At 40.1% G+C, this 13,597-nt stretch overlaps 1 protein-coding gene across 7 annotated transcripts in view; it reads right to left on the reverse strand.

Moving 5' to 3' along the window:
• CYRIB (CYFIP related Rac1 interactor B) overlaps window positions 1-13,597 on the reverse strand; it is a 411,880-nt gene that overhangs the window by 130,910 nt on the left and 267,373 nt on the right. For all 7 annotated transcript variants that reach the window (XM_053715355.1, XM_053715360.1, XM_053715357.1 and 4 more), the window contains exon 2: window positions 6,727-6,806. The gene's annotated coding sequence lies outside the window, so the exon portion shown is untranslated. The remainder of the gene's footprint in view (window positions 1-6,726; window positions 6,807-13,597) is intronic.

Genomic DNA, 13,597 nt, shown 5'->3' on the forward strand with positions numbered 1-13,597 from the left:
CTTTATACAAAAAAATCATAACCACCACAAAAAAGGGCGGGCCTCATGGACTCTTGCTAATATGAAAGAAATGAATTTATCAGGTAAGTTCTTACATAAATTATGTTTTCTTTCATGTAATTAGCAAGAGTCCATGAGCTAGTGACGTATGGGATAATGACTACCCAAGATGTGGATCTTCCACGCAAGAGTCACTAGAGAGGGAGGGATAAAATAAAGACAGCCAATTCCGCTGAAAATAATCCACACCCAAATAAAGTTTAAATCTTATAATGAAAAAAACTGAAATTATAAGCAGAAGAATCAAACTGAAACAGCTGCCTGAAGTACTTTTCTACCAAAAACCGCTTCAGAAGAAGAAAACACATCAAAATGGTAGAATTTAGTAAAAGTATGCAAAGAAGACCAAGTTGCTGCTTTGCAAATCTGATCAACCGAAGCTTCATTCCTAAACGCCCAGGAAGTAGAAACTGACCTAGTAGAATGAGCTGTAATCCTTTGAGGCGGAGTTTTACCCGACTCGACATAAGCATGATGAATTAAAGATTTCAACCAAGATGCCAAAGAAATGGCAGAGGCCTTCTGACGTTTCCTAGAACCGGAAAAGATAACAAATAGACTAGAAGTCTATTGGAAAGTCTTAGTAGCTTCAATATAATATTTCAAAGCTCTAACTACATCCAAAGAATGCAATAATCTCTCCTTAGAATTCTTAGGATTAGGACATAATGAAGGAACCACAATTTCTCTACTAATGTTGTTAGAATTCACAACCTTAGGTAAAAATTTAAATGAAGTTCGCAACACTGCCTTATCCTGATGAAAAATCAGAAAAGGAGACTCACAAGAAAGAGCAGATAATTCAGAAACTCTTCTAGCAGAAGAGATGGCCAAAAGAAACAAAAAACTTTCCAAGAAAGTAATTTAATGTCCAATGAATGCATAGGTTCAAACGGAGGAGCTTGAAGAGCCCCCAGAACCAAATTCAAACTCCAAGGAGGAGAAATTGACTTAATAACAGCTTTTATACGAACCAAAGCTTGTACAAAACAATGAATATCAGGAAGATTAGCAATCTTTCTGTGAAAAAGAACAGAAAGAGCAGAGATTTGACCTTTCAAGGAACTTGCAGACAAACCTTTATCCAAACCATCCTGAAGAAACTGTAAAATTCTCGGTATTCTAAAAGAATGCCAGGAAAAATGATGAGAAAGACACCAAGAAATGTAAGTCTTCCAGACTCGATAATATATCTTCCTAGATACAGATTTACGAGCCTGTAACATAGTTTTAATCACAGAGTCAGATAAACCTCTTTGACTAAGAATCAAGCGTTCAATCTCCATACCTTCAAATTTAAGGATTTGAGATCCTGATGGAAAAAAGGACCTTGCGACAGAAGGTCTGGTCTTAACGGAAGAGTCCACGGTTGGCAAGAGGCCATCCGGACAAGATCCACATACCAAAACCTGTGAGGCCATGCTGGAGCCACCAGCAGAACAAACGAGCATTCCTTCAGAATCTTGGAGATTACTCTTGGAAGAAGAACTAGAGGCGGAAAGATATAGGCAGGATGATACTTCCAAGGAAGTGACAATGCATCCACTGCTTCCGCTTGAGGATCCCTGGATCTGGACAGATACCTGGGAAGTTTCTAGTTTAGATGAGAGGCCATCAGATCTATTTCTGGAAGTCCCCACATTTGAACAATCTGAAGAAATACCTCTGGGTGAAGAGACCATTCGCCCGGATGTAACGTTTGGCGACTGAGATAATCCGCTTCCCAATTGTCTATACCTGGGATATGAACCGCAGAAACTAGACAGGAGCTGGATTCCGCCCATACCAGAATTCGAGATACTTCTTTCATAGCCAGAGGACTGTGAGTCCCTCCTTGATGATTGATGTATGCCACAGTTGTGACATTGTCTGTCTGAAAACAAATGAACGATTCTCTCTTTAGAAGAGGCCATGACTGAAGAGCTCTGAAAATTGCACGGAGTTCCAAAATATTGATTGGTAATCTCACCTCCTGAGATTCCCAAACCCCTTGTGCTGTCAGAGACCCCCAAACAGCTCCCCAACCTGTCAGACTTGCATCTGTTGAAATTACAGTCCAGGTCGGAAGAACAAAAGAAGCCCCCTGAACTAAACGATGGTGATCTGTTCACCACGTCAGAGAGTGTCGTACAATCAGTTTTAAAGATATTAATTGAGATATCTTTGTGTAATCCCTGCACCACTGGTTCAGCATACAGAGCTGAAGAGGTCGCATGTGAAAACGAGCAAAGGGGATCGCGTCCGATGCAGCAGTCATAAGACCTAGAATTTCCATGCATAAGGCTACCGAAGGGAATGATTGTGATTGAAGGTTTCGACAAGCTGAGATCAATTTTAGACGTCTCTTGTCTGTCAGAGACAGAGTCATGGACGCTGAATCTATCTGGAAACCTAAAAAGGTTACCCTTGTCTGAGGAATCAATGAACTTTTTGATAAATTGATCCTCCAACCATGATCTTGAAGAAACAACACAAGTCGATTTGTATGAGATTCTGCTAAATGTGAAGACTGAGCAAGTACCAAGATATCGTCCAAATAAGGAAATACCACAATACCCTGTTCTCTGATTACAGACAGAAGGGCACCGAGAACCTTTGTAAAAATTCTTGGAGCTGTTGCTAGGCCAAACGGCAGAGCCACAAACTGGTAATGCTTGTCTAGGAAAGAGAATCTCAGAAACTGATAGTGATCTGGATGAATCGGAATATGCAGATATGCATCCTGTAAATCTATTGTGGACATATAATGTCCTTGCTGAACAAAAGGCAGGATAGTCCTTACAGTTACCATTTTGAATGTTGGTATCCTTACATAACGATTCAATATTTTTAGATCCAGAACTGGTCTGAAGGAATTCTCCTTCTTTGGTACAATGAAGAGATTTGAATAAAACCCCAGCCCCTGTTCCAGAACTGGAACTGGCATAATTACTCTAGCCAACTCTAGATCTGAAACACATTTCAGAAATGCTTGAGCCTTCGCTGGATTTACTGGGACACGGGAAAGAAAAAATCTCTTTGCAGGAGGCCTTATTTTGAAGCCAATTCTGTACCCTTCTGAAACAATGTTTTGAATCCAAAGATTGTGAATTGATTTGATCCAAATTTCTTTGAAAAATCGTAATCTGCCCCTACCAGCTGGGCTGGAATGAGGGCCGCACCTTCATGTGGACTTGGGAGCTGACTTTGGTTTTCTAAAAGGCTTGGATTTATTCCAGACTGGAGATGGTTTCCAAACTGACACCGCTCCTGTGGGTGACGGATCAGGCTTTTGTTCCTTATTGTGACGAAAGGAACGAAAACGATTATTAGACCTAAATTTACCCTTAGATTTTTTATTCTGTGGTAAAAAAGTTCCTTTCCCTCCAGTAACAGTTGAGATAATAGAATCCAACTGAGAACCAAATAATTTATTACCCTGGAAAGAAAGGGAAAGCAAAGTTGACTTAGAAGACATATCAGCATTCCAAGTTTTAAGCCATAAAGCTCTTCTAGCTAAAATAGCTAGAGACATATACCTGACATCAACTCTAATGATATCAAAGATGGCATCACAAATAAAGTTATTAGCATGATGAAGAAGATTAACAATGCTATGAGAATTATGATCTGTTACTTGTTGCGCTAAAGCTTCTAACCAAAAAGTTGAAGCTGCAGCAACATCCGCTAGAGATATAGCAGGTCTAAGAAGATTACCCGAACATAAGTAAGCTTTTCTTAGAAAGGATTCAATCTTTCTATCTAAAGGATCCTTGAAGGAAGTACTATCTGCCGTAGGAATAGTAGTATGTTTAGCAAGAGTAGAGACAGCCCCATCAACCTTAGGGATTTTGTCCCAAAATTCTAATCTGTCAGATGGCACAGGATATAATTGCTTAAAACGTTTAGAAGGAGTAAATGAATTACCCAAATTATTCCATTCCCTGGAGATTACTTCAGAAATAGCATCAGGGACAGGAAAAACTTCTGGAATAACTACAGGAGATTTAAACACCTTATTTAAACGTTTAGATTTAGTATCAAGAGGACCAGAATCTTCTATTTCTAATGCAATTAAGACCTCTTTAAGTAAAGAACGAATAAATTCCATTTTGAATAAATATGAGGATTTATCAGCATCAACCTCTGAAACAGAATCCTCTGAACCAGAGGAACCACTATTAGAATCAGAATGATGATGTTCATTTAAAAATTCATCTGAAAAATGAGAAGTTTTAAAAGACCTTTTACGTTTACCAGAAGGGGGAATAACAGACATAGCCTTCTTAATGGATTTAGAAACAAAATCTCTTATGTTAATAGGAACACTCTGAGTATTAGATGTTGACGGAACCGCAACAGGTAATGTAACATTACTAAAGGAAATATTATCTGCATTAACAAGTTTGTCATGACATTCATTACAAACAACAGCTGGAGGAACAGATACCACAAGTTTACAACAGATACACTTAACTTTGGTAGATCCAGCACCAGGCAGCGTTTTTCCAGAAGTATCTTCTGACTCAGTGTCAATCTGGGACATCTTGCAATATGTAATAGAAAAAACAACATATAAAGCAAAATTTAACAAATTCCTTAAATGACAGTTTCAGGAATGGGAAAAAATGCCAGTGAACAAGCTTCTAGCAACCAGAAGCAATAAATAATGAGACTTAAATAATGTGGAGACAAAAATGACGCCCATATTTTTTAGCGCCAAAACATACGCCCACATTATTTGGCGCCAAAAATGACGCCACATCCGGAACGCCGACACCTTTGGCGCAAAAAAACATCAAAAATGACGCAACTTCCGGCGACACGTATGACGCCGGAAACAGGAAAAAAAATTTGCGCCAAAAAAGTCTGCGCCAAGAATGACGCAATAAAATGAAGCATTTTCAGCCCCCGCGAGCCTAACAGCCCACAGGGAAAAAAAGTCAAATTTTAAGGTAAGAAAATTTTTTATTTATTCATATGCATTATCCCAAATATGAAACTAACTGTCTGAAATAAGGAACGTTGAACATCCTGAGTCAAGGCAAATAAATGTTTGAATACATATATTTAGAACTTTATATAAAAGTGCCCAACCATAGCTTTAGAGTGTCACAGAAAATAAGACTTACTTACCCCAGGACACTCATCTACATGTAGTAGAAAGCCAAACCAGTACTGAAACGAGAATCAGCAGAGGTAATGGTATATATAAGAGTATATCGTCGATCTGAAAAGGGAGGTAAGAGATGAATCTCTACGACCGATAACAGAGAACCTATGAAATAGACCCCGTAGAAGGAGATCATTGAATTCAAATAGGCAATACTCTCCTCACATCCCTCTGACATTCACTGCACGCTGAGAGGAAAACCGGGCTCCAACCTGATGCGGAGCGCATATCAACGTAGAATCTAGCACAAACTTACTTCACCACCTCCATAGGAGGCAAAGTTTGTAAAACTGATTTGTGGGTGTGGTGAGGGGTGTATTTATAGGCATTTTGAGGTTTGGGAAACTTTGCCCCTCCTGGTAGGAATGTATATCCCATACGTCACTAGCTCATGGACTCTTGCTAATTACATGAAAGAAACATAAATTATGCTTACCTGATAATTTTATTTTCTTCAGATGGAAAGAGTCCACAGCTGCATTCATTACTTTTTGGGAATTCAGAACCTGGCCACCAGGAGGAGGCAAAGACACCCCAGCCAAAGGCATAAATACCCCTCCCACTGCCCTCATCCCCCAGTCATTCTGCCGAGGAACAAGGAACAGTAGAAGAAATATCAGGGTAAAAAAAGGTGCCAGACGAATAAATATAATAGACGCCCCACATAAAAAAACAGGGGCGGGGAGCTGTGGACTCTTTCCAACTGAAGAAAAGAAAATTATCAGCTAAGCATAATTTAAGTTTTTCTTCATAAATGGAAAGAGTCCACAGCTGCATTCTTTACTTTTGGGAAAACAATACCCAAGCTATAGAGGACACTGAATGCAAAATGGGTGGGTACAAGAGGCGGCCCATTCTGAAGGCACTAGGCCTGCAAAACCCTACCCACAAAAACCTGTTACGTCCGAAGCCGAGAAAACTTTGGGGAAAAAAAAAGCCTCAAGGACAGGGCTGACAGGATTACTTAAAACTCCAGTCCCATGCCGAAGAGTACTACCCTCCATAAGAGACCATTGAAACTTCTGACACTTCTCTGCCAACCCTCCTGGGACGAAAGGCAAAGAATGACTGGGGGATGAGGGAAGTGGGAGAGGTATTTAAGCCTTTGGCTGGGGTGTCTTTGCCTCCTCCTAGTGGCCAGGCTCTGAATTGCCAAAAGTAATGAATGCAGCTGTGGACTCTTTCAATTTATGAAGAAAATGGGCAGATTTAGGTAAGGCTGCAGGGTATCCTCTGTCTGCTATTCTTTATTTTTCACTGCCATTTGAGGGCACCCTTTACTTGCCTAGTTGCCTTTAAAGCATATATACTTTGTTCCCCAGAAGTCACCAAGAACTATTGCTGTGGGTCACATGCAGTCCATTGAACACCAGTTGGCCATTCGTGCCTTATGACTTAGTAAAGTCCTTTTACTTGTGAAAGCTCAGGTCTAGGATTAGTTTTCTGATTCTTTAGTGTGTGTGGGGGTAATGCTTGCTAACCTGACAAAAGACAACAGCTGAACAAATATTTACCAGTGGATAGGAGCTTCTTCAATTTGAGAGAAAGAGAGACTTCACGCGCTGATGCGATGTGGCAGCCTGTTCCCGAGGATCTAAAATTAAGCAATATAAAAAAAATAACAAATTAGAAACATAGAAACAGATTTTAAAGGCAGAAAAAAATAGAAAGCCTAGTGTCAGTAACATCATTAGATTATCTTTTTAAATACTTAAAGGGACAGTAAAGTCAAAATTAAACATTTAGAATTCAGATAAAAAGTGCAGTTTTATCAAACTTTACTATTTACTTTAGTGGCATTTTACATTTTAGCCACTAATCAGCCAGTGCTACCCAGGTGTTGAACCAAAAAGGGCCGGCTAATAAGCTTACACTCCTGCTTTTCAAAGAAAAATTGCTAATAGAAGTAGATTAAAAAAAAAAAAGTTGCTTAAAATTGCACGCTGTGTCTGAATCATGAAAGATAAAAATGGGGTTTTTCATATCCCTTTAAGGTCAAGCATGGTGGCTACCGTTACTTGATAGAAACTCAGATGCATTTAGAAAATGATCACCTTTAAAAGTTACATTACAGGAAATATGGACAATGTAAACACTGAACGTATATAGCAAAGTTTTATAACTACGCATAAATTCAACATTTTATATTGCAATCTCATACTGTTAAATAATAGGCGAGAAAATGAAAGAAAAAGAAGAAAGAGAAAAACAAGAGAAAACCATGCAGAGTGAAAGTTCAAAAGGTGATGTTAAAAGGGAAATTAAAACAATTTTTCAGACAGAGCATACAAATTTAAACAACTTTCCAATTTACTTATTATCTTATTGGCTTTATTCTCTTGGTATCCTTTGTTTAAGCATCAGCAATGCACTAGTGGTATCTAGAAAACATCAGGTGAGCCAATAACCAGAGACATATGTGCAGCCACCAATCATAAGGAACATTGCTGCTCCTGATTGTACCTATGTATGTTTTTCAACAAAAAATACCAAAAAAACAAAGCAAATCAGATAACAGTAAAATTGTAAAGTGGTTTAAAATTGAACCATAAAAATGTAAAAGGAATATGAAAACCAAAAATGTTCTTCTGTGATTCAGACAGAGCCTACAATTAAAAAAAAAAAAGTTTTATATTTACTTCTATTATCAAATATGGATAACATTCTTGCAAAACGGCTACCATATAGTACTCCAGGGCACGCCAAGGCTCCTGAGCTTACATTCCTGTTTTTCAACAAAGGATATCATGAGAATAAAGAAAATGTTATAATAGGAGTAAATTAGAAAGTTGTTTAACCCCTTAAGGACAAGGCCATTTTTCAATTTCTTTCCCTTAAAAGGGACAGTATATTGTAAAATAGTTGTTCCCTTAATGTGTTTACAATTGCTTTTTTTACCAACTGCGGAGTAAAAATGTATGAAAATTAGCTTTTTAAGGTTTATTTGTGTATATTAAAGCTCTGATTTTGTGTTTTGAAGCAACAACCTAATAAAAGGTGTTGAGCTTGTAGGTATAATCAGATCTCATTACTGTATCACATTGTGTACATATACATGCTTCTTTATCTTATATCTGTCTGTAAACCAATCACCAGTACTTGGAGAGAACAATGGAAAATTAACATTTTATTACTTTATCTCTGCTATATCCCACTGGGAGTGTAATCTCTTCTGCTGGCTGTTTTTACTAAGCTTATCTCTAGCTTGGACCTGCGGCCACAAACTTTTAGAATAGGTGGGGATAGCACTGGCTAAATCAACTATTTCAAATGCCAATATAAGGGTAAAGGAGCTACTTGTAAACAATTTAATACACTCCAGCAGGTAAAGTGTATCATTGGGAACAAATTAAAGGGGAGAACATTTTTTAGTAAACTGTCCCTTTAAGGACCAGGGCTATTTTTACATTTCTGCGGTGTTTGTGTTTATCTGTAATTTTCCTCTTACTCATTTACTGTACCCACACATATTATATACCATTTTTCTCGCCATTAAATGGACTTTCTAAAGATACCATTATTTTCATCATATCTTAAAATTTACTATAAATGTTTTTATAAAATATGAGGAAAAAAATAGAAAAAAAAACACACTTTTTCTAACTTTGACCCCCAAAATCTGTTACACATCTACAACCACCAAAAAACAACCATGCTAAATAGTTTCTAAATTTTGTCCTGAGTTTAGAAATACCCAATGTTTACATGTTCTTTGAAAGTTATAGGGCAATAAGTACAAGAAGCACTTTGCTATTTCCAAACCACTTTTTTCTATAATTAGCGCTAGTTACATTGGGACACTGATATCTGTCAGGAATCCCTGAATATCCCTTGACACGTTATATTTCTTTTTAGAAGACATCCCAAAGTATTGATCTAGGCCCATTTTGGAATATTTCAAGCCACCCTTTCACTGCCAAATGAGATCAAATAAAAAAATAGTTCACTTTTTCACAAATTTCACAAATTTCTCACTGAAATTATTTGCAAACAACTTAGGCAATTATGGCACAAATGGTTGCAAATGCTTCTCTGGATGCCCTTTGTTCAGAAATAGCAGACATATATGGCTTTGGCATTGCTTTTTGGTAATTAGAAGGCCGCTAAATGCCGCTGCGCACCACACTTGTATTATGCCCAGCAGTGAAGGGGTTAATTAGGGAGCATGTAGGGAGCTTGTAGGGTTAAAGGTCACTGAACCCAAATTTTTTCTTTTGTGATTGATATAGAGCAAGCAATTTTAAGCAAATTTATAATTTACTTCTATTATCAATTTTTCTTCGTTCTCTTGCTTTCTTTATTTGAAAAAGAAGACATCTAAGCTAAGGAGCCAGCCAATTTGTGGTTCAGAACCATGGACAGCACTTGTTTATTGGTGCTGTCCAATCAGCAAGGACAACCCAGGTTGTTCACCAAAAATGGGCCGGCATCTAAACTTAAGTTCTTGCTTTTCAAATAAAAATACCAAGTGAATAAAGAAAATTTGACAATAGGAGTAAATTAGAAAACAGAATTTATGCTTACCTGATAAATTACTTTCTCCAACGGTGTGTCCGGTCCACTGCGTCATCCTTACTTGTGGGAATATCTCTTCCCCAACAGGAAATGGCAAAGAGTCCCAGCAAAGCTGGCCATATAGTCCATCCTAGGCTCCGCCCACCCCAGTCATTCGACCGACGGACAGGAGGAAAAATATAGGAGAAACCATATGGTACCGTGGTGACTGTAGTTAGAGAAAATAATTCATCAGACCTGATTAAAAAACCAGGGCGGGCCGTGGACCGGACACACCGTTGGAGAAAGTAATTTATCAGGTAAGCATAAATTCTGTTTTCTCCAACATTGGTGTGTCCGGTCCACGGCGTCATCCTTACTTGTGGGAACCAATACCAAAGCTTTAGGACACGGATGAAGGGAGGGAGCAAATCAGGTTACCTAAACGGAAGGCACCACGGCTTGCAAAACCTTTCTCCCAAAAATAGCCTCCGAAGAAGCAAAAGTATCAAATTTGTAAAATTTGGCAAAAGTGTGCAGTGAAGACCAAGTCGCTGCCTTACATATCTGATCAACAGAAGCCTCGTTCTTGAAGGCCCATGTGGAAGCCACAGCTCTAGTGGAGTGAGCTGTGATTCTTTCAGGAGGCTGCCATCCGGCAGTCTCATAAGCCAATCGGATGATGCTTTTAAGCCAAAAGGAAAGAGAGGTAGAAGTTGCTTTTTGACCTCTCCTTTTACCAGAATAGACGACAAACAAAGAAGATGTTTGTCTGAATTCTTTTGTAGCTTCTAAGAAGAATTTTAGAGCACGGACTACATCTAAATTGTGTAGCAAACGTTCCTTCTTTGAAACTGGTTTCGGACACAAAGAAGGTACAACTATCTCCTGGTTAATATTCTTGTTGGAAACAACCTTTGGAAGAAAACCAGGCTTAGTACGCAAAACAACCTTATCTGAATGGAACACCAGATAGGGCGGAGTACACTGCAGAGCAGATAACTCTGAAACTCTTCTAGCAGAAGAAATAGCAACCAAAAACAAAACTTTCCAAGATAATAACTTAATATCTATGGAATGTAGAGGTTCAAACGGAACCCCTTGAAGAACTGAAAGAACTAGATTTAGACTCCAGGGAGGAGTCAAAGGTCTGTAAACAGGCTTGATCCTAACCAGAGCCTGAACAAATGCTTGAACATCTGGCACAGCTGCCAGTCGTTTGTGTAGTAAGACAGATAAAGCAGAAATCTGTCCCTTTAGAGAACTCGCAGATAATCCTTTATCCAAACCACCTTGCAGAAAGGAAAGAATCTTAGGAATTTTTATCTTATTCCATGGGAATCCCTTGGATTCACACCAACAGATATATCTTTTCCATATTTTATGGTAAATCTTTCTAGTTACCGGTTTTCTGGCCTGAACCAGAGTATCTATCACAGAATCTGAAAACCCACGCTTTGATAGAATCAAGCGTTCAATCTCCAAGCCGTCAGCTGGAGGGAGACCAGATTTGGATGTTCGGATGGACCCTGAACAAGGTCCTGTCTCAAAGGTAGCTTCCATGGTGGAACCGATGACATATTCACCAGGTCTGCATACCAAGTCCTGCGTGGCCACGCAGGAGCTATCAAGATCACAGAGGCCCTCTCCTGTTTGATCCTGGCTACCAGCCTGGGAATGAGAGGAAACGGTGGAAACACATAAGCTAGGTTGAAGGTCCAAGGTGCTACTAGTGCATCCACTAGAGTCGCCTTGGGATCCCTGGATCTGGACCCGTAGCAAGGAACCTTGAAGTTCTGACAAGACGCCATCAGATCCATGTCTGGAATGCCCCATAATTGAGTCAACTGGGCAAAGATCTCCGGGTGGAGTTCCCACTCCCCCGGATGGAAAGTCTGGCGACTCAGATAATCCGCTTCCCAGTTTTCCACACCTGGGATGTGGATCGCAGATAGATGGCAGGAGTGATCCTCCGCCCATTGTATTATTTTGGTCACTTCTTTCATCGCTAGGGAACTCCTTGTTCCCCCCTGATGATTTATATACGCAACAGTCGTCATGTTGTCTGATTGGAATCTTATGAATCTGGCCTTTGCAAGCTGAGGCCAAGCCCTGAGAGCATTGAATATCGCTCTTAGTTCCAGAATGTTTATCGGGAGAAGAGACTCTTCCCGAGACCATAGTCCCTGAGCTTTCAGGGATTCCCAGACCGCGCCCCAGCCCACTAGACTGGCGTCGGTCGTGACAATGACCCACTCTGGTCTGCGGAAGCTCATTCCCTGGGATACATGGTCCAGGGTCAGCCACCAACGGAGTGACTCTCTGGTCTTCTGATCTACTTGAATCACTGGAGACAAGTCTGTATAGTCCCCATTCCACTGTTTGAGCATGCACAGTTGTAATGGTCTTAGATGAATTCGTGCAAAAGGAACTATGTCCATTGCTGCAACCATCAACCCTACTACTTCCATGCACTGAGCTATGGAAGGACGTGGAACAGAGTGAAGAACTTGACAAGTGCTTAGAAGTTTTGACTTTCTGACATCTGTCAGAAAAATCCTCATTTCTAAGGAGTCTATTATTGTTCCCAAGAAGGGAACTCTTGTTGACGGAGACAGAGAACTCTTTTCTATGTTCACCTTCCATCCGTGAGATCTGAGAAAGGCCAGAACGATGTCTGTATGAGCCTTTGCTTTTGAAAGGGACGACGCTTGTATTAGAATGTCGTCCAAGTACGGTACTACTGCAATGCCCCTCGGTCTTAGAACCGCTAGAAGGGACCCGAGTACCTTTGTGAAAATCCTTGGAGCAGTGGCTAACCCGAATGGGAGGGCCACAAACTGGTAATGTTTGTCCAGAAAGGCGAACCTTAGGAACTGATGATGTTCTTTGTGGATAGGAATATGTAGGTACGCATCCTTTAGATCCACGGTAGTCATAAATTGAACTTCCTGGATAGTGGGTAGAATCGTTCGAATGGTTTCCATTTTGAACGATGGTACCCTGAGAAATTTGTTTAGGATCTTTAAATCCAGAATTGGTCTGAAGGTTCCCTCTTTTTTGGGAACTACGAACAGATTTGAGTAAAATCCCATTCCTTGTTCCGTCATTGGAACAGGGTGTATCACTCCCATCTTTAACAGGTCTTCTACACAATGTAAGAACGCCTGTCTCTTTATTTGGTTTAAGGATAAGTGAGACATGTGGAACCTTCCCCTTGGGGGTAGTTCCTTGAATTCCAGAAGATAACCCTGAGAAACTATTTCTAGTGCCCAGGGATCCTGAACATCTCTTGCCCAAGCCTGAGCAAAGAGAGAGAGAGTCTGCCCCCTACTAGATCCGGTCCCGGATCGGGGGCTACTCCTTCATGCTGTTTTGTTAGCAGCAGCAGGCTTCTTGGCCTGCTTACCCTTGTTCCAGCCTTGCATAGGTTTCCAGGCTGGTTTGGGCTGTGAGGCATTACCCTCTTGCTTAGAGGATGCAGAATTAGAGGCCGGTCCGTTCCTGAAATTGCGAAAGGAACGAAAATTAGACTTATTCTTGGCCTTGAAAGGCCTATCTTGTGGAAGGGCGTGGCCCTTTCCCCCAGTGATGTCTGAGATAATCTCTTTCAATTCTGGCCCAAAGAGAGTTTTACCTTTGAAAGGGATGTTAAGCAATTTTGTCTTGGATGATACATCCGCTGACCAAGACTTTAGCCAAAGCGCTCTGCGTGCCACAATTGCAAACCCTGAATTTTTCGCCGCTAATCTAGCTAATTGCAAAGCGGCATCTAAAATAAAAGAGTTAGCCAACTTAAGTGCGTGAACTCTGTCCATAACCTCCTCATACGGAGTCTCTCTACTGAGCGACTTTTCTAGTTCCTCGAACCAGAACCACGCTACTGTAGTG

Source organism: Bombina bombina, chromosome 5 (assembly GCF_027579735.1).
Source record: "Bombina bombina isolate aBomBom1 chromosome 5, aBomBom1.pri, whole genome shotgun sequence".
Lineage (NCBI taxonomy): Eukaryota > Metazoa > Chordata > Amphibia > Anura > Bombinatoridae > Bombina > Bombina bombina.